This window comes from Coregonus clupeaformis, chromosome 8 (assembly GCF_020615455.1).
Source record: "Coregonus clupeaformis isolate EN_2021a chromosome 8, ASM2061545v1, whole genome shotgun sequence".
Taxonomy (NCBI): domain Eukaryota; kingdom Metazoa; phylum Chordata; class Actinopteri; order Salmoniformes; family Salmonidae; genus Coregonus; species Coregonus clupeaformis.
The window spans coordinates 65800163-65821069 of record NC_059199.1 but is presented as its reverse complement, the minus strand read 5'-3'; the positions used below and the strand labels follow the sequence as shown (position 1 = coordinate 65821069).

Here is a 20907-nt window from a genome sequence, read left to right as displayed (position 1 = left end):
TATTTTGAGGAGGTGTCAGATACGTAGCGGGAAAAGAGAGCGGTTTGTTCGTGAATATTGAGTGTCGTGTTTGGTCTTCAGTGTGTGTAGTCATGTTTTCCGACTGCGTTGGAGAGTGTGAGATTTTTTTGTTTACATGAATGGGTCTGTGTATATGACAGCTTCAAGTTACACGTGGGAAAGTGTTTATGTTTACATATTTGGATGCGGACATGTGAACGGGAAGCTTTCATTTCAATACATGTATGTCTGTGCTGCTGCTGTGTGTGTGTGTGTGTGTGTGTGTGTGTGTGTGTGTGTGTGTGTGTGTGTGTGTGTGTGTGTGTGTGTGTGAGATTGTGTGCGAATGGGAGCGCGTCCAAAACTATTTCGGTGCATACATCAAGAGGGGACTTAAAGGTCATCGTCAGGCACAGGGAGGTGTTTGTGCGTAAACAAGTCCCCATTACCATGGTAGTGTATCCGCCTCCCTCCCGTAGCGACGACACAGGCTATTTTAGGGGAAAGGTGCCTAACCAGTCATCACCCCCCAGCCACCCCCACCCCCCCTTCACCCCCTAAAAGCATCCCAGCCACAGCAGCTTGTATCCAGGCTCTCTCCAGCTGATCTCTCCCAGGCAACCACCTCTTCCAGAGGGGGGCAGTGGGCCAGGTATTTGGCCTTGGTCATCTATAATCGTCCCCCAACACATGCTACAGAGTGTCCCTCCTCGACATTTCAACTCTGGCACGAAGGCACTGTTCCTGACATGAAGCTTAAACAGAGTCAGCGATTCATAGCTGTTCAAGGAAAACCTGTAAACGCCAGAGTTCCAAGTAAACATTGTGGAGAAAACAAAAGGAGCAGAGCCATGGTGATGGGCCATGTTGCTAGCAACGGCACATGTCGCTAGCTCACAGAGGCTACCCAACAAAGAGTACCTGGTAGACTGCATGACATAAGGTATTCTCACTTTGTAATGTTTGAAAGCTTGGGATAGGACTTGCTAACCTCCTCGCGAAAACCATTATGGCTGACGTCATATAAACATTGGACAAAGACAATGCTAACAGTGCTAAAAATACCATTACAAAACAGTGACAATGCTAATGAGTAGGCTACAATATCACTGTATTTTGTGACGTTTCATGTTCATCTCTCTCCTTTTCTCTTCAATTTCATTTACAATTTTCCTTTATCTCATATACAACCGTGGCTGCAGTTGTGTCTTCTTTTCAGGGTTCGAGCACCGTTTACACATTTTTCACTGCAACCTGCTGACAGCAACAATGGCCGCCACTGACAACAACACAGAGAATGCAGCAATCCTGCTGCTTCGCTCTGGACCTTGCTGTGATCTCCCCTTGTGGGTTTAATCAGGAAAAGGTTCAGCATTTCAACATTACTCCTCTTTATTTTATTCTCCCTACAAAGAGAGAAAGGGCCCTTTCTCTCTCTTTCTCTCTCTCTCCCTCTCTTTCTTTCTCTCCACACCATTTTAATTAAAGTAATGGCAGAGGCAATCCAGAGAGGCGTAAGACTCTTTCATTTTTCTTTCGGGATGACATAAACGCCATCGCCATGATACCGCTTTCTCATTTAGGAGATTAAATAAAGTCACACTCAGCTAAGAGTCTACAGCTGTGTGTCCCAGACATGCTAGTGTGCGATTTAGTACACTCGGCCTGCATATCACACCAAGCTACGAGGTAGCCTTTGCGAGGCACGGCATCACTAGCCTTTGCAAGAACGGATAGGAGGAATAACCAGTGGGATAAGAAGACACAGTGCTAGGGTAAGAGACTGTAAAGCCGCACTAATCAAACATTGATGACTTGCACTTTAGAGAGATCAATGCAGAGATCAATGGCGGTCCAGTTCACTCCTGTTTTTCATTAGCGAGAAGCAAAGGCAAAGTCTGCATCCCAAATGGCACCCTTTTCCCTTTTTAGAGCACTACTTTTTATCAGGGCCTGGACAAAAGTGTTGCACTATATAGGGAATATGGTGCTATTTGGGACGTAAACAAACTCTGGAGGTAGGCTAACCCTTGAGCCAAACCATTGATTGGTTCTGTTGATCTCCGGGACTGATTGCAGCGCATTGTCACCAAGGAGACGAAAGGGAATGGATGGTAGGAAGTTGTGTCAGTGGATTGTCACCTTGTTATTGGAATCAGGGACTTTCTGGGTAGAAAACACACATACACACACACACAACCTTAGTCGCATCCAAAGCCACAGATTTCCCTTTTATTAATCAAGAATGGACTGTTTAATCTTAAAGCTGTCAACTCTCAGGTCCTTCCACCGTCCCACCCTGTTTTTACGCCATGTCTCAAAGACATTATCACTATTTTACATTACATCAGAGGTGCGTTCAACTTGGCAAATGTTTGCAAACCAATTGGGAGCTTGATGAAGACCTAAGGGTTGATACGTTGTCAATAAAGCGCATGGCAGCATAGAATGCAGTACACAGTATTTTTTAACCTTTAGTGCAAACTAATTGGAACATGTTTTATTGTTAACTTGTTTCTTTTCCCTCCTGGTTGTCCGTCAGTCAGTCAGCCTGGACTCTAGTAATAAGAGGGTGCTGGACAGAATACATACAGTAGCTGGTTTAGACTCCATAACCCCCCTGCTCCCTGCTCATGGCACGGAGATCTGCTGTGCTGACAGTCAGACAAAGTTCCTGTTAGAGCACATGGTGGGAGGTTTCCAGGAAACCCAGACACACACACACACACACACACACACACACACACACACACACACACACACACACACACACACACACACACACACACACACACACACACACACACACACACACACACACACACACACACACTTGTACACACTTGTCCACTTCTATCCACCCTTTCCATTGGCCCCTGAACAGTGTAACTGTGAGAGCCAGTGTAGACGAAATCAAGGTAGGTGAAATGTGCTGCCACATCTCTTTGAGTGGTAAGATACAATGTTCGGTTGAGATGGGAGCAGGGTAGCTGGGTGGTTGTTGTTGTTGTCAGGTTTGGCTGTTGGCTGGAGCCGGAATGGATCTGGCAACCAGGCTAGTAGCAAAGGGAAGAAAAGAGATGGATGGATTGAGAGTAGCTACTATAGAACTACCTCCTGTATCGAGATAGAGAGAGAGAGAGAGAGAGAGAGAGAGAGAGAGAGAGAGAGAGAGAGAGAGAGAGAGAGAGAGAGAGAGAGAGAGAGAGAGAGAGAGAGAGAGAGAGAGAGAGAGAGAGAGAATGAGGTGGGTGTTTGAAACTAAAAGTAACAGTATGTATCAGAGTGTGTCTGTGTGGGACTGATTGATGATGGGTTTCTATCTGTCGTAGAGTGGCTGTGTATGCCAGTGTGAGTGTGTGTATAAGCGAACAGCTGTGTGTGTGTGTGTGTGTGTGTGTAAGCTGCATGCACACATGTATGTGTCGTCTGTATGTTTGTGTACTGGAACGCTTATACGTAAATGTGCCTCCGATCACTGCAGCAAATGCTAGCTCTAACCACTCCTCTCATCCCACGTTACGGAGATAGGATAGGGTGTCAGGCCAGCGATGTCCATCACCTAGGGTACCTTTCTCTCTCTCTGCTTAGTCAAGGTGTTGGCTTTGTTCCAATGCCTCCATCCATGCCGATTGGTTTTCCTCCTTCCCTCTTTTTAGGTCGACGACAGGGGAGAGAGAGTGTTAGACGGGAGAGGAGGTTGTCCTTGATTGGATCAACAAACACAGTGTGACATCCAATCGCTACTCTGAGCACTCACCATAAGTCATAATCTACACTCTTAGAAAAAAGGGTTCCAAAAGGGTTCCGTGGCTGTCCCCATAGGAGAACCCTTTTTGGGAAGGGAAAGGTTATATCTAGTCAGTTGCACAACTGAATGCATTAAACCGAAATGTGTTTTCCGCATTTAACCCAACCCCTCTGATTAGAGAATTGCGGGGGGCTGTCTTAAATCGACATCATCGGCGCCCGGGGGGCAGTGGTTGTGGGGGTTAACTGCTTTCCTCAAGGGCAGAACGGCAGATTTTTCCACCTTGCCACCTCAGGGATTCGTGTTGGTTACTGTCCCAACGCTCTAACCGCTAGGCTACCTGTGTGTAAAGGTTTCTACATGATACCCAAAATGGTTCTACCTGGAACCGTGGTTCTACCCCCCCCCCGTGTCATATTATGACAAGAACAGCTCAAATAAGCAAAGAGAAACGACAGTCCTTCATTACTTCAAGACATGAAGGTCAGTCAATACGGAACATTTCAACAACTTTGAACGTTTCTACAAGTGCAGTCGCAAAAACCATCAAGCGCTATAATGAAACTGGCTCTCATGAGGACCGCCACAGGAATGGAAGATCCAGAGATACCTCTGCTGCAGAGGATAAGTTCATTAGAGTTACCAGCCTCAGAAATTGCAGCCCAAATAAATGCTTCACAGAGTTCAAGTAACAGACACATCTCAACATCAACTGTTCAAAGGGGACTGTGTGAATCAGGCCTTCATGGTCGAATTGCTGCAAAGAAACCACTACTAAAGGACACCAATAAGAAGAAGAGACCTGCTTGGGCCAAGAAACACAAGCAATGGATATTCGACCGGTGGAAATTTGTCCTTTGGTCTGGAGTCCAAATTTGAGATTTTTGGTTCCAACCGCGTGTCTTTGTGAGACGCGGTGTGTGTGAACGGATGATCGCCGCATGTGTATTTCCCACCGTAAAGCATGGAGGAGGAGGTGTTATGGTGTGGGGGTGCTTTGCTGGTGACACTGTCTGTGATTTATTTAGAATTCAAGGCACACTACAGCGATATGCCATCCCATCCAGTTTGGGCTTTGTGGGACTATCATTTGTTTTTCAACAGGACAATCACCAAGAAGGAGAGTGATGGAGTGCTGCATCAGATGACCTGGCCTCCACAATCCCCCGACCTCAACCCAATTGAGATGGTTTGGGATGAGTCAGACGGCAGAGTGAAGGAAAAGCAGCCAACAAGTGCTCAGACTGTTGGAAAAGCATTCCAGGTGAAGCTGGTTGAGAGAATGCCAAGAGTGTGCAAAGCTGTCATCAAGGCAAAGGGTGGCTACTTTGAAGAATCTCAAATATATATATTTTTTATTTGTTTAACACTTTTCTGTTTACTACATGATTCCATATGTGTTATTTCATAGTTTTGATGTCTTAACTATTATTCTACCATGTAAAAAATAGTAAAAATAAAGAAAAACCCTTGAATGAGTATGTGTGTCCAAACTTTTAACTGGTAGTGTATATAAAACACTAATATATCTTGATTAGATAAGTATTCAACCCCCCTGAGTCAATACTACAAATGTTAGAATCACCTTTGGCAGCGATTACAGCTGTGGGATTTTCTGGGCAAGTCTCTAAGAGCTTTGCACACCTGGATTGTAAAATATTTGCACACTATTTTTTTAATTCTTCAAGCTCTGTCAAGTTGGTTGTTGATCATTGCTAGACAGCCATTTTCAAGTCTTGCCATAGATTTTCAAGCCGATTTAAGTCAAAACTGTAACTTGGCCACTCAGGAACATTCAATGTCGTCTTGGTAAGCAACTCAAGTGTATATTTGGCCTTGTGTTTTAGGTTATTGTCCTGCTGAAATGTGAATTTGTCTCCCAGTGTCTGTTGGAAAGCAGACTGAACCAGTTTTTCCTCTAAGATTTTGCCTATGCTTAGCTTTTTTCTGTTTCTTTTAATCTTAAAAAACTCACTAGTCCTTGCCGATGAGAAGCGTACCCATAACATGATGCAGCCAACACCATGCTTGAAAATATGAAGAATGGTACTCAGTGATGTGTTGTGTTGGATTTGCCCCAAACATAAGGTTTTTTATTCAGGACAAAAAGTTAATTTCTTTGCCAGTTTTACTTTAGTGCCTTGTTGCAAACAGGATGCATGTTTTGGAATATTTGTATTCTGTACAGGCTTCCTTCTTTTCACTCTGTCAATAAGGTTAGTATTGTGGAGTAACTACAATGTTGTTGATTCATCCTCAGTTTTCTCCTATCACAGCCATTAAACTCTTTTTTAAAGTCACCATTGGCCTCATGGTGAAATCCCTGAACGGTTTTCTTCCTCTCCGGCAACTGAGTTAGGAAGGACGCCTGTATCTTTGTAGACTGGGTGTATTGATACAAAGTGTAATTAATAACTTCACTATGCTCAAAGGGATATTCAATGTCAGCTTTTTTTATTAATGCCCATCTACCAATAAAAACCTCCCTGATCTTTATGGTTGAATCTGTGTTTGAAATGTACTGCTTGACTGAGGGACCTTACAGATCATTGTATGTGTGGGGTACAGAGATGAGGTAGTCATTCAAAAATCATGTTAAACACTATTATTGCACACAGAGTGAGTCCATGCAACTTATTACGTGACTTGTTCAGCACATTTTTACTCCTGAACTTATTTAGACTTGCCATAACAAAGGGGTTGAATACTTATTGACTCAAGACATTTCAGCTTTTAATTTTTTTGTTTTAAAAAAACATCTGAAAAACATAATTCCATTTTGACTTTATGGGTATTGTGTGTAGACCAGTGAGAACAAAATCTCAATTTAATCCATTTTAAATCCAGGTTGTAAGTAAAAAGTCAAGGGTTGTGAATACTTTCTGAAGGCACTGTGCAGTATACCCACAGATAGTAGAAGGAGCCAGATATCTCACCTATAAATCTGAAGCATCCGTTTAGAACGTCTTCTCACCACCAAATATGACACGCGCCAATAGGCTCTCACTAGCTCGTCCTTGGCTCTGCCCGCCTCCTTGCTTGTTCTGCCCACTATGCTTCATTTGCTCCCATTGGAAACACTGGTGGTGTATCTTGGGTTAGTTACCAGTATCTTTGTTATACCCACACTTACACTACATCCACATGCATGAAGACACACCAACAGAACATTGGCTGGGATTCAATAAACACAAAATGTGTAGACGTCGCAGTGCTTGACTTTTAAAGGTAGTTTACCTTTGAGCCGACATCTGCAGAGTTTACCACGAATGCGATCTCCACGAACATCAGGGAAATTGCTTTTAAAGTCAAGTGCAGTGTGATGTTTGCGCAATAGTTTGCCAATAGAATGCCCCCCTCCAAGGTGACTCACCTCCAAAAGGCCCTAAAATAACAGCTGGGTCCTCTATTTGGGTCTCAGTAAGGTAACACACACACACACACACACACTTGGCAGAGGCCTAAAGGCCAAGGGTGGGTTACTCCATGTCAGGGCATGCAACTGGCACCACCCATCCTCGTTGTATTTCTCAATTTCATTACATACAATCGGTCACATCCATTTTCACTGTATATTTCCATGTGAACTGGTGCGACCTTCTCCATGTTTCTGTTACTGCATGCAGTAAGCAGTTTCATATTTCTGTGTGTGTGGCACGCTTTAGAAGAAATGTGTGTAACACATTAAGGTAACCTTTATAAAGTTAATTATGTAATTAATGTTTATTTAATCGTTTATAAATTCATTATCACCATTAATAACTACTGAAATGTGTATCTTGACACTTTATGTTGCTGATTAAATAAACTTGTCTTTTCAGATACTTTTGTATGGAGAAATTTATGAACTGATTAATCCACTCCTTCAACCTTTACATGCAATAGCATCGTTGATCCTCTCAATATTTCCCAATGTTTCTACATGGTTTGCCAAATCTATCTTCTTACTCATTGCAGTTTTCCTTACACAAATGTGTTCCCAGAGAGAAAAACAAGCATAAACATGTCGTTTACTTGGTGAAGATTGATAGCTACAGTGCTATGAAAAAGTATTTGCCCCCTTTCTAATTTTCTCTACTTTTGCATATTTGTGATACTGAATGTTATCAGATCTTCAACCAAAACCTAATATTAGATAAAGGGAACATAAGTGAACAAATAACACAACAATTACATATTTATTTCATTTCTTTCATAAACAAAGTTATGCAACACCCAATTCCCCTGTGTGAAAAAGTAATTGCCCCCTTACACTCAATAACTGGTTGTGCCACCTTTAGCTGCAATGACTCCAACCAAATGCTTCCTGTAGTTGTTGATCAGTCTCTCATGTCGCTGTGGAGGAATTTTGGCCCACTCTTCCATGCAGAACTGCTTTAACTCAGTGACGTGTGGGTTTTCAAGCATGAACTGCTCGTTTCAAGTCCTGCCACAACATCTCAATTGGGATTAGGTCTGGACCTAGACTAGGCCATTCCAAAAAGGACGAGATGGGTCCCATTATGCCTGGCGAAAACCAAACACTGCATTCCAAAGTAAGAACATCATACCAAAGGTCAAGCATGGTGGTGGTGTGATGGTTTGGGGATGCTTTGCTGCCTCAGGACCTGGACAACTTGCCTTAATAGAACCATGAATTCTGCTCTGTATCAGAGAATTCTACAGGAGAATGTCAGACCATCCGTCTGTGAGCTGAAGCTGAAGCGCAGCTGGGTCATGCAGCAAGACAATGATCCAAAACACACAATCAAGTCTACATGAAAATTGCTAAAATGCAACAAATTTGAAGTTTTGAAATGGCCTAGACTTGAAACGAGCAGTTTATGCTTGAAAACCCACACGTCACTGAGTTAAAGCAGTTCTGCATGGAAGAGTGGGCCAAAATTCCTCCACAGCGATGTGAGAGACTGATCAACAACTACAGGAATCATTTGGTTGGAGTCATTGCAGCTAAAGGTGGCACAACCAGTTATTGAGTGTAAGGGGGCAATTACTTTTTCACACAGGGGAATTGGGTGTTGCATAACTTTGTTTATGAAAGAAATGAAATAAATATGTAATTGTTGTGTTATTTGTTCACTTATGTTCCCTTTATCTAATATTAGAGATCTGATAACATTCAGTATCATAAATATGCAAAAGTAGAGAAAATTAGAAAGGGGGCAAATACTTTTTCATAGCACTGTACATACATCATCTGAAACTTTCCCAGCACAAATATCACGCATTCTGACCCAGACAGCCTGAATCAAAATGGGGGAAATCTCTTGAATTAACATTTCAAATGTGATATTAATGAGAGTATTTTATCAAGATACTTCTTCTCATATAGAGCATTTTCGCGATCAGGCTTAACTCCAGTGTTTGGGCGAAGAATGTTGCCTTTTATGTTTCCACCACTGAAGATTAGCACCAAAAAACTTAAAACTACAATAAGGAGGCCATGCCATGCAATATTCATATAAGGAGGACTTTTTATGTCGATGAATATCACGTGAAAAGAGACCGGGTTGAGGCTGAGAGGGTCAATAGTCTGTAATTTTTCTGGAACACAGATTGCCCTAGTGCCAAGAAGCATCCTTTAAATACATACATTAGGCATGATTCTAAAATTCTCAAGTCTTTACTTTATTTGAACCACAAATACTACTAATACTACAAATATTTCTAATTCGTTAACATATATTTTATACTTTAATGTAACGTGTTACCACCAATTCTCTAATACATATGAATTTCGTAAATTCTCAATTGTCTTATACAGAAATTCTAGATTAAAAAGAATTCCGCATCCCTGTAATTTCCATGAGTGCCCAGGCCAGGAATACATCTATCAGAGATTGATTGTGACGCTCCAGTGACCTAAGTGGATGAGAGAACATTGATGGAGATCAATGCAGGAAGCCGTTCTCTCTCTCTGTCTCTCCCTCTCTCTCTCTCTCAGCCTCTCCCACGCTCTCTCTCTCAGTCTCTGTCATTAACTCTCCACTTCTCTGTGTACACGTCTTTCAACCCGTAAATAGCCTGCATGTCATCAGGATCGGAGTTCAGTTTGGAAATTACTTAACTGTTTTGGTTGTGTTACTTCTTTCTTGGTGAGGTTTTACCGCATGTCTGAGGGAAATTAACCTCGGAAATGCTCTTGTGAACTCTCTTGATGTTTCTTGCTGTTTCTTGCAATGTAGCTTCCCTTTATACCACATTGACATCAATGCTTTCGTCTCTATTGATATATCCTGTGAATTACACACACACACAGACACACACAAACACACACACACACTCCTTTTTGGACACCTCTCTTGAAAAGCACTCAGACATTGACAGTTCGGTAATCCCTGTCAACCAAGTCATCCAAGTCATGCCTGATGCCTATAAGTGGGCCAAAGAGCAGAAGTTTCCAGAAACAGGTGCTGCTGGTTCCTGCTGGCTGCTGCCTGCATGCTGGCTGAGCTGAAATACTGCCAGTCCACATTCAGAACATTAACCTACCCCCCCAACAACATCCTCCCTCATCCTCCCTCCCTCCCACTTGGCAGCAGGCCCGGCAGACTCAAACATCCACTCTCACAGATATGCGACCCCCCCCCACCCCCCCCCACCCCCTCTCGCCTCCCTCCACTCTCCCATCTAAACATATCCTGCTTGGCCCAGTGGACAACTTTCCATGCGGCTTCGGATGACATCGGATACTTTTCTCTTCCCACAAATCCCAGCCCTGCCTAACTGCCAGTGGAATGGTACAGACAAAATGGAGGGAGGAAGAGGGGGGAGACAAAGGGAAGAGTCTTTCCTACTTTAATCATGAGTGTACACTCTTAGAAAAAAGGATCCCGAAAGGGTTCTTGAGCTGTCCCCATAGGAGAACCGTTTTTGGTTCCAGGTAGAACCGTTTTTGGTTCCAGGTAGAAGTATTCTGGGTTCCATGTAGAACCCTCTGTGTAAAGGGTTCTATAGGGAACTCAAAAGGGTTCTACCTGGAACCAAAAAGGGTTCTTAAATTTTTAGCAGACGCTCTTATCCAGAGCGACTTATAGGAGCAATTAGGGTTAAGTGCCTTGCTCAAGGGCACATCGACAGATTTCTTTTCACCTAGTCGGCTCGGGGATTAGAACCAGCGACCTTTCGGTTACTGGCACAACGCTCTTAACCACTAAGCAACATGCCGCCCCAAAGGGTTCTCCTATGGGGTCAGCCAAATAACCTTTTTAGGTTCTAGATAGCACCTTTTTTTCTAAGAGTGTACCAGATATGCTCCACTAACAATAATAGAGAGGAGAAAGAGAATGCTCCCATGCTCCCTGTGTTTTTAGCTACCATGCAAAGGCTATCATTTTAAAAAAATCCCTGGCTTGGGAATGAAGGGAGAGAGGGTGATATGATTTGGGGTTGAGATCCAGCCTGCCTGCCCCACCCCTGGAATGAATAGCCAGGGATCAAAGAGATCCGGTTTTGGGGAGTGAGTGTGTGTGTGTGTGTGTGTGTGTGTGTGTTTGTGTGTGTGTGTGTGTGTGTGTGTGTGTGTGTGTGTGTGTGTGTGTGTGTGTGTGTGTGTGTGTGTGTGTGTGTGTGTGTGTGTGTGTGTGTGTGTGTGTGTGTGTGTGTGTGTGTGCATCAGTGCATAAGTGGGTGCGTGTGGGTGGGTGGGTGGTTGTGTGTGTTATGTATATGTCTGCATATGTTTCCTTATAAGTGTTCTATTTGTGGGCAAGCAATAAAAATGTACTGTGGTTGTGTGTCTCTACTCTCTTCCTTCATTTTCTGGTGTCCCATCCATAGCCGGGGGGATTTTATTTTTCTGGTGGGCGTTTTGTGTGGGCTTGTATTGCAACATGTGAACAAAAAAAACTAAAAGAAAGATAAATCACTTACAGTAAGTGCTGGCAATTGCATACACACCAGCTGCCAGGAACACAGAAAAATAAAGTCGTATTTCTAACAGGCACAGCAGCAGATGCCTTGAAAAAAGGGAAGGCCCTTTGATCTCCCGGGATGTTAGAAATCAGCAGCATTATTCACAGTCAGGGTTACGTAACTGCAAGGAGCGGTGAGTGAGCAATGAGTGCATGCCTGTCTCTCTCATAGTTCTCCCCCTCTCTATCTCTCTCTCTCTCTCTCTCTCTCTCTCTCTCTCTCTCTCTCTCTCTCTCTCTCTCTCTCTCTCTCTCTCTCTCTCAGCAAAGCAATCTACCGTTTTCGCAGGAAATAAAATAATTATATTCTGTTCTATTCTATACTATTAACTGTTCAATACAATACTTTAACTTTGTGTCAGCCATTGGTGAATAAAAAAGCTTAGAAAAAAAGCTAATTTTCAAATATATTGGCCTGGAAGGTCTAAAAAAAATTGTTTCCATGAAAGGAGATCGAAGAGTCAAGGCTTGCTGTAATAGGTCAGAGCTGTCACCGGGCGGGAAATGCAAGGTCAAAGGTCACCGGTGGAAAAATCCAGTCAGTTGGCTTGTGAACATTTATAGGGCGAGGTAAGAAGGTTTTTCCCGAAGACAGCAGTTGTTGCAACAGCATGTTGCCTTAATGCCTGGATTCATGTTTGAATCCATTTTGCGTCCCAAATGGCACCCTATTCCCTATGTAGTGCACTACTTTTGACCAGAGCCCTATGGGCCCTGATCAAAAGTAGTCCACTATATAGGGAATAGGGTGCCATTTGGGACACAGCCCATGGCCCCTTCTTTTACTTCCTTTGACACAACCCAGACAAAACAAGCAGAGGCCAAAACAGCAAGAAGAAAAGAGAGCTGGAGGGTAAACATTTCAACATTTGCTTCATTTTGCTATGTGTGTTTACAGTTGTCCATCCCTTTGAAATGAACAAAGTGAAGCCAAACGATTTCCCCTCTTAACATGCTGTTGGATTTAGGAACATGTCTGTATCCATTTTGTTTTTCAAATGCGAGTTTCCCGCTTGAAACACATGTCGGTTTCACTTTATTTACGAGCCGTCCCGCGTCCCGCGTGACAAGTAAAAAGTATGTGTTGAAAATTAACGTGGATTTGATACAGGGTCTTGGTGCCACATGGCATGTGTGATAATGGACACCCCGAGGCAGGGAGCTGCAACTTAGAAAAATATGGGCTATTTCGGGGCCCCGGCACACAAAGCCGATCTGTCTGGTGCCTGTGTGTGTGTGTGTGTGTGGTTGTGTGTATCATTCTTTGAATGCATTCTTTTTGGCCATCAAGGAAAACACTATGTCTGGCGCAAACCCAACACCTCTCATCACCCCAAGAACACCATCCCCACAGTGAAGCATGGTGGTGGCAGCATCATGCTGTGGGGATGTTTTTCATTGGCAGGGACTGGGAAACTGGTCAGAATTGAAGGAATGATGGATGGCGCTAAATACAGGGAAATTCTTGAGGGAAACATGTTTCAGACTTCCAGAGATTTGAGACTGGGATGGAGGTTCACCTTCCAGCAGGACAATGACCCTAAGCATACTGCTAAAGCAACACTTGAGTGGTTTAAGGGGAAACATTTAAATGTCTTGGAATGGCCTAGTCATTGCCCAGACCTCAATCCAATTGAGAATCTATGGTATGACTTAAAGAATGCTGTACACCAGCAGAACCCATCCAACTTGAAGGAGCTGGAGCAGTTTTGCCTTGAAGAATGGGCAAAAATCCCAGTGGCTAGATGTGCCAAGCTTATAGAGACATACCCCAAGAGACTTGCAGCTGTAATTGCTGCAAAAGGTGGCTCTACAAAGTATGAACTTTGGGTGGGGGTGAATAGTTATGCACGCTCAAGTTCTTTTTTTTGGTCTTATTTCTTGTTTGTTTCACAATAAAAAAGATTTTGCATCTTCAAAATGGTAGGCATGTTGTGTAAATCAAATGATACAAACCCCCCCAAAATCCATTTTAATTCCAGGTTGTAAGGCAACAAAATAGGAAAAATGCCAAGGGGGGTGAATACTTTCGCAAGCCACTGTACATATCTGGAGTATGTGTGTTCCTGTACACTGTGTGTGTGCACATGTATGTCCTACTACTCTGCATGCGTGCTTGTCAGTCCACTGTGTGTGTGTGTCCTCTTTGTGTCTATGTGTGTGTGTGTGTGAGTCTGTCTGTCTGTGTGTCTAAGTAAGGAGTGGTGAGGCAGAGCTAATATGGAGGTGTGAGTAAACTGTAGAGTCAGGCATTCCGGGGCTATAGCTAGCTGCTGCACAGTGAGCTGCAGATGCCCTGAGGCATGGCTGTGGAGAGAGAGAGAGCAGTGACACAATCAATGACACATCGACGTGCTGGAATGACGCCAGGATCACACTGCAGTCAGCAGCTGCTGCTGCTCTACTTCCTGTTTTGCGCTCTCCTGGTTGAAGTTTCCCCAAGGTGCAGGTCTAGGATCAGCTTCCACTCTCCCAACCCTATTGTTAACCATTAGTGGGGGAAATGCAAAACAGACCTAAGACCAGCATATACGGGCAACTTCACCCTACTCCGTTTTGCTCCAGGCGAAAAAGCCCCATGCACCTTTGCTCTGCTTTTGTCTGGCTTACAGGGGACGCTGAAGCTTCTAGCTTTTACCTTATCGACACACTTTATCAGCTGATTCCAATCTGGCTGAAAACCCTGAGTAATGTCTATCGTACAACAAAAGGCACTCCTGTCAGCCGTGGTTTGCTTTTTCTCCACTTTCTTCTCCCTTTCAGTTGTTTAAATCTGTTTTAGCTGTCGCCTTCATTTTCCCTCCCTCGTCTCTTGCTCTCTTTTCTCTCTCTCTCTCTCTATCTCTCTCTCTCTCTCACTCCCTTCATCTCTGCTCTCACAGCTTGCTCCAGTTTTGTGATTGGACGACGCTCCAACATCTGAGAGAAAAACATTCTGAGGCAGTGTCGTTTTTTCAAGTGTGGGAGAAAAAATGAGAATTTCACAGCCTCGATTCACTGCAATATCTGTGAGAGAGAGCGAGAGAGATGGTGCGAAAGAGAGAGAGAGAGAAAGGGAGGGGGAGAGAGGGAGAGGATTTTGCAATGATTTCATCCATCATGTGAATCGTGGCCAACAAAGGATCCTGGCACCCCTTGACATCACGGTCTAAAAATAGACGTCGCCGTGGCAGCGCTGCAGGACATTAATCATGCAGTAGAAGAACAAGAACAAGAAGAACAAGAGGTAGTGGAGGAATGAGCCCTCCCAGCTCCCACTTCCATCTTAATTAGGTTCCTCCAGCACCAGAGAAGAAGAGAGGAGGAAAGATGGAGAGGTTGGAGGGGTTGGATGACAGGGGGATGAAAAAAGCAATTGACTAAGTTTTAAGCCACGTATTAAAGGGTCCAAACGATCCAATCGTCAAGAGATGGACTCTTCTTGGCACTGATGGTGGCGCAAAATGGCTTCCTCTCACGTCTCGTGTTGGCGAGAGCTCGGTGTTTAGAGTGTATCACGTTATCCCATTTGATAAGAGAAACTGGAAAGCTGTGATACCGTCTGGGGCTGATACGGAACTATCTTGTTGAAGAGGTCATGAAGAGATAGGTGGCCATGCACTTTTCCCAACTGTTTCTCAACCAATCACTAGAAATTAGGTTACTGAACCCTAGAATGTCATATTGCTTATACTGTTACAAGGTTGAAAACAGGACTATTCATTCTGGTTGCTACAATTCAAGGTCCTCAAAGCACTTCTGTGACGTCCATATTTGTCCCCTGGAACCTAATAGGTGACACACTGCTGGAATCAGAGTAGGAATAACCACACCACTGATAGGAACCGCATGACTCCAATGAAAATAGCCCAATCTATAAATCCCTGTTTTCCATTCTTTTTTTAAAGCAGAGAGAAAAAAATCAGAGAAACTGTGTCCTTGTTTTCCGAACAGCGGTGACCTGGTTTCACCCAGCCTGTCTGGCATTGGTGACCATTACCCCAGCGCTCTTATCAGCCGACTCTGGTCAGATGGACAGGGATGAGGGAATCTCTTCCACGCCATCCCGCCATGGCCGGGATACACAGGTCATAGGTCATCTGGATTTGTTGTGTTGTCCGCCCCTCTTTCTGGCTAAACCACTTGTTACTATAGGTCTTACACAACAATACTGGATTGTAGCCGATGCGTAATGCTGCTCCGACCATATGCCACCTACTCATCCCAGGGCAGCCAAAGTAGTATCACTCCAAATGCTATGATTGCAGTCACATTAATTTCTATGAGTACATAATGTAAGAACAGATGAATTACGTGGCATAAACAGTTGGACGATTGACAAAATGCATTCCGCAATGTACTGACCCCGCACATAAACAAATATGAGAACAGACTTTGTCTCTGCAACAATCCATTCCACTCACACTCATCATCCCCAGTGTACATTGCCCAATGTTGAATGTCGTAATTTCATAGATAACATTTGTATTCCTTTACTTTGCCGACTTGTATGGACAAAGGTCAACAGTTTGCAATAGAAATAATCCGGAAGATAAATAAATCCAATGGCCAGATAGCTTTCTCTGCCCCTACAATAATGTGGCAGAATTAGACAACAGAAAAACCCAAATAGGTCCCCCCAAGAAATGTAATACTCACAAACTCACACATACACACACATCCAACATCATTGGATCATTGGCTCAAACTGAAAAGAGGCGGGATGGATTTCAAAGGCCTATTTTGGTTTGACAACAAAAGGTTTTACAACGCTCGTCAAACGCCAACAAGGCTGTAACACGTTTACCAAAGGAGGTTCGGGGGAGGAAGTGAGCTCTCCTTTCTTAAAGGGGACGTACCATCCGTGTGCCATGCTGTGTAGGGATATATAATTACAAAACAGTTCATTTCACAGATCTGAGGGAGATAATACATGCCCCCCATTAGGAGCAAAACCCATGTGGCGCGTGTAGCGTCAAAGCCGCTCTGTATTTAAAGCTTTTTCAAAGCCGAACACAACACAGAGGAACAGGAAGGATGTAAATGATCTACTTTAAAGAGTCAGAATCTCAGAGATCACACTCCTTGGGGCTGGGGGCTGGGATCTCCATTTCAAAGTTGCCAGAGAGCAGAAGATGGAAACTAGGCTTAGCTGAAAATGTCTCTTGGACGAGACTTCACACTCCATCTAAATCCGAGCACCCTCTTTCTTGAAGCAAGACGGCCCTCGTCGTCCCTTTAGAAGATGACTAATCAAAGTGGTTATTTGAAAAGCAGCACATCAAGGCCGACATGAAAGCATCCACAAATGAATTGCTAAAAGTTCAGAAAAAACTTGGCTCTGTAATATGGGATAGAGAAAAATTATTTCTAAAACATAATATTGAAAATCGTCTAATAGAAAATCGTCTCGCAATTTCATTAAATTGTCCTGATTAAACCGTAAAAAGTGGTTTCAAATGCTTATTTTGGTTATTTTTCTTTTAATAATATAATAATAATAATATACCATTTAGCAGACGCTTTTATCCAAAGCGACTTACAGTCATGCGTGCATACATTTTCGTGTATGCGTGGTCGCGGGGATCGAACCCACTACCCTGGCGTTACAAGCTCCGTGCTCTACCAGCTGAGCTACAGAGGACCACTTCTTATGCGAGTCCAGATTGGTAACATCAGATTCTAGGCATCCAACTGTTGATAGTCACCTCAATAAAACATTTCCAATTGACAATAAAAGTCTGTTCCAGACCATTCTGCTTCTCCGATAGCCAACAAGTCAATGACATAAGAGCTATAGCAGAATCAATCTGGTACTTAAAAAAAAAAAAAACTTTGCCTTCAATAAAACAAGGTCTAGAACTGTAGAAGGCCAATTTTGTGTACTTGCTTCAGTTTACCCTTCCTCCTAACCATTGTGAACACTCGCCCGGTAAGCAATTCAGCATTTTCCTGCAGCAGTTAGATCATAAACGCCCAATATGGGCCACACTTAGCGGGTAGCTATTTCCTTCGCATGCGGATTTACGTGGCACATCCACATTGCCTGGTGTTTACTTTTCGCCAGAGAGCGGTAACTAGGCAACGGGGCCCACTTTCACGATACACACATGGTTCACTCTCTGTGTGTCGATCGCTATATTTGGGCCGTCCATAAAACCTATTTTCCAGATAAAGGCTTTGGGAGAGTCAACAGAACACGCGTTCCTTTCTTGGTGTTGGCTGCTGGGTGATTAATGGTGGCAGAAGCTTGCCTGTTTTCTGTCTAATTATAGTGAGAGCAGCTGCTGGATTTGACCCTCCCCTCTTTCGCTGTTAACTCCCCCTCTCCCCAGCGTTCCCCCACACACCTTTCACATTCTCTTAAGTTTTTTATTTGTTTTACTGGGACAGCAAAGGACCCTGGAATGTGAGCACGGGTATCCCCCCCACCCACCCCACCCCTCCCTTTACAACTCACCCGGCAAAGCACAGTGGCCCCCTACAGGATTTCCAAAAGCCCCCAGGCGAGATCTTTCAAATCGCTGACGTGGCAGGCCGGAGCCCAGACCATTGTGCATGTGCAACATGCTCAGCCACGACCGGCGGCCATTTGTCATGTGGGGCTGTTGGGTGACCTTTTGAACAGATGAGACTATGCTATCCTAGTTAGCCTAGGCAGTCGTTTGGACACAGCTATCACTTCTAAAATGCGCATGGCAAACACAACCTTAAACAACCTCGGGGCCTTACAAACAAACATGGAAAAGTTAGTGGCACTTGTTGTTAGCGATTCGTTGCGTAGTCATGAGGAGATGGTAGAAGCAGCACAGTAAGGGCGCTAAGGTTGAACTGAAAGAACGTTGGCCATCCGACACGTCCGTCCTTTCAGACAAGCCCTGACATTGCAGGTCTAAAAATACAGGGGTGAATGTTCTAGGGGAGTTTGTGGGAGAGTTATAAGCAGTAGAGGCTCATATAACCTCCAGAGACAAACATTGACATGGCAATGGTTCAAAATAAGTTACTATAAAGGTGTTAAAAGGGAGGATACAGTATGCTGCTCTGTTTGGAATTGCTCCAGATTAACTAGGCCTAATTTTGTATTTATTTTACCTTTATTTAACTAGGCAAGTCAGTTAAGAACAAATTCTTATTTACAATGACGGCCTATGTTGAAAGCTGTGTGGTACAAATGAAAGAAGTTTAGGCTTCTGAGGCTATTTTAATACAGAGGTAGGTAACATTCGTTCAACAAACCTGTATTGGAAAGTTCACTCGTTGCAAATTCCACATGGCCGACCTTGTGTGCATGCTCCTTGTGTATTTATTATCGTACGGCCTTACAACTTCATCTACTGTTTCCTTCACATGAACCATAATGTATTTTGGAGTCAGGAAGAGTAGAGAAGGCTGATGGGGTGGGGGGGTACAGCTGAGCAAACAAAAAGAGAGAGAGGGGAAAAAAGCCCTAAATACTTTCTGAGTGTGCCCCGTAATTTGAGCAAACCTATTAATCTCGGACGACTGGCTGCTTTTTCGCCCTCTGGGGCGTTTCGGTGACAGATGAAAAAGAATGAGCTGGCTCGGCTGGAATTCGAAGCAGAGAGCTGAGCGCCAGCCAGCGTTGCAGATGAGCTGGCACCAATGTAACAGAAAGCCCGGGTCAGGTACGAACCGTCTGCTCCTCTCCCTCCCTAGACATCAAACGAATCAACATCGATCCGCACAAAATGGAACCTGACAAATCGGCTGTGGCCAAGTCTGTGTAGGTCTACTGTGAAATAGCTGCAGTGCACATTGGGTGAATCACTGCATCAGTCATTTTATTACATAAGCCTAAAGTGCTCGCCACAACATTGGGGGGAAAGAGAGAACATACAAAATAAGTGCAAATCATTTTTGGGAATGTAGGCCTAGCCTACTCATTATCAGTGAATGAACGGTTTCCATTTACTGACTAATACAATGTAATTCTACAAAAACAACAGTGGGCTAATGTTTGATTTAGGTGGAATTTGCTAAGTCTCTTAAAAATGACATGAATTTAAAGTACAGCTGCAATGTGTGGCCATGTAGGGCTATATCTAGGCCCATTTCCTTCCAAAATAGAGCTTGCTAGCTTGTAGTCCTAAAACCAAAAAATGAGTTTACCTGTGGTTCAGTCAGCTATGCCTATTGGGAAAATGAATGGGGAAAGAATATGGTTTTGGGATAAACGCAGAAAATAAAGGGCTGAGGTTAACACAGGCTTAAGAGATCTTATACATTTTGTTCTATAAGATAATATCAGTCATTTAACATGACCTTTATTAAAAAACAATTATTACATAAATGCTTCAAAATTCACAAAAAGTGACATTAGCTGATGAAGACTATCTCATAGAACAACATTTATAAGATCCCCTAAGCCTGTGTTTACCAGACCTTATTTTCGGCGATTATCCAAAAACCATACAAAAACTCCATTCATTTTCCTATTGGCTCTGTCCAACGAACCATGGCAGAGTTAGTGCCTATAAAAGGACGGCACTACTATTGCTCTCTATACCAACCTTGGACCATGTTGTCGTCAAACTGGGTCAGTAAAGGGTTAAGTCTGGATTTGGCCGCTCCCCTGAATGGTGGGTGAATGCAAGGCGAAGGCGCAGAAATACACAAGCCTCCCATTCATCTCGTCACCATGTGATCAACCTTGAACAGTGGAAGGCGTGTTATTGCACCGGAGGCCCCGAGCAGGCAGCAGAAGAGACGAGGGGGGGGACGGTGACTCAGGAATTCCACTGAGGCGTGCACATGACCAAGCACCTCTTTTATGGAGGATGATATTCTTGAGGACTACAATGCAGCAATTGACTCGATGATGTTCTGATGGCGAATCATGTCAAACGCCCATGTGTGTTTTGTTCATGTGTGCACTATAGCCTATAGAGGGGATGATTATATATTCCTTTTTCAGATAGTTGCCAATAAACAATTGATCCAGAGGAGAAAAGAACAAAAATAGACATCTACAAATAATGCATTGTTTGTTGTTTATGCTGTTGGGTTACTAGGGAGATATCTAGGTTATCACCGAATTAAATATGTATCCAGTCAGCATTGGCTGTGGCTTACAGATGAATAAGAGATTATCTTATAAATGCACGACTCCAAAACTGGTTTACCCAGCTCGAATTGATGAATCACTCTCACACAGTGCACACTATGTTTGCTTTTACAGTAGCCACAATGAATGTATTCAAACTATTTATCTGAGGCAAAAATCTAGATCACATTCATGCT

At 43.6% G+C, this 20907-nt stretch overlaps 1 long non-coding RNA gene across 1 annotated transcript in view; it reads right to left on the bottom strand.

Moving 5' to 3' along the window:
- Positions 1-10139, bottom strand: part of LOC121572393 — a 41452-nt gene extending 31313 nt beyond the window's left edge. The window contains exon 1 of the long non-coding RNA XR_006001879.2: positions 9820-10139. This is a non-coding gene — a long non-coding RNA (uncharacterized LOC121572393). The remainder of the gene's footprint in view (positions 1-9819) is intronic.
- Positions 10140-20907: the final 10768 nt, after the last annotated feature.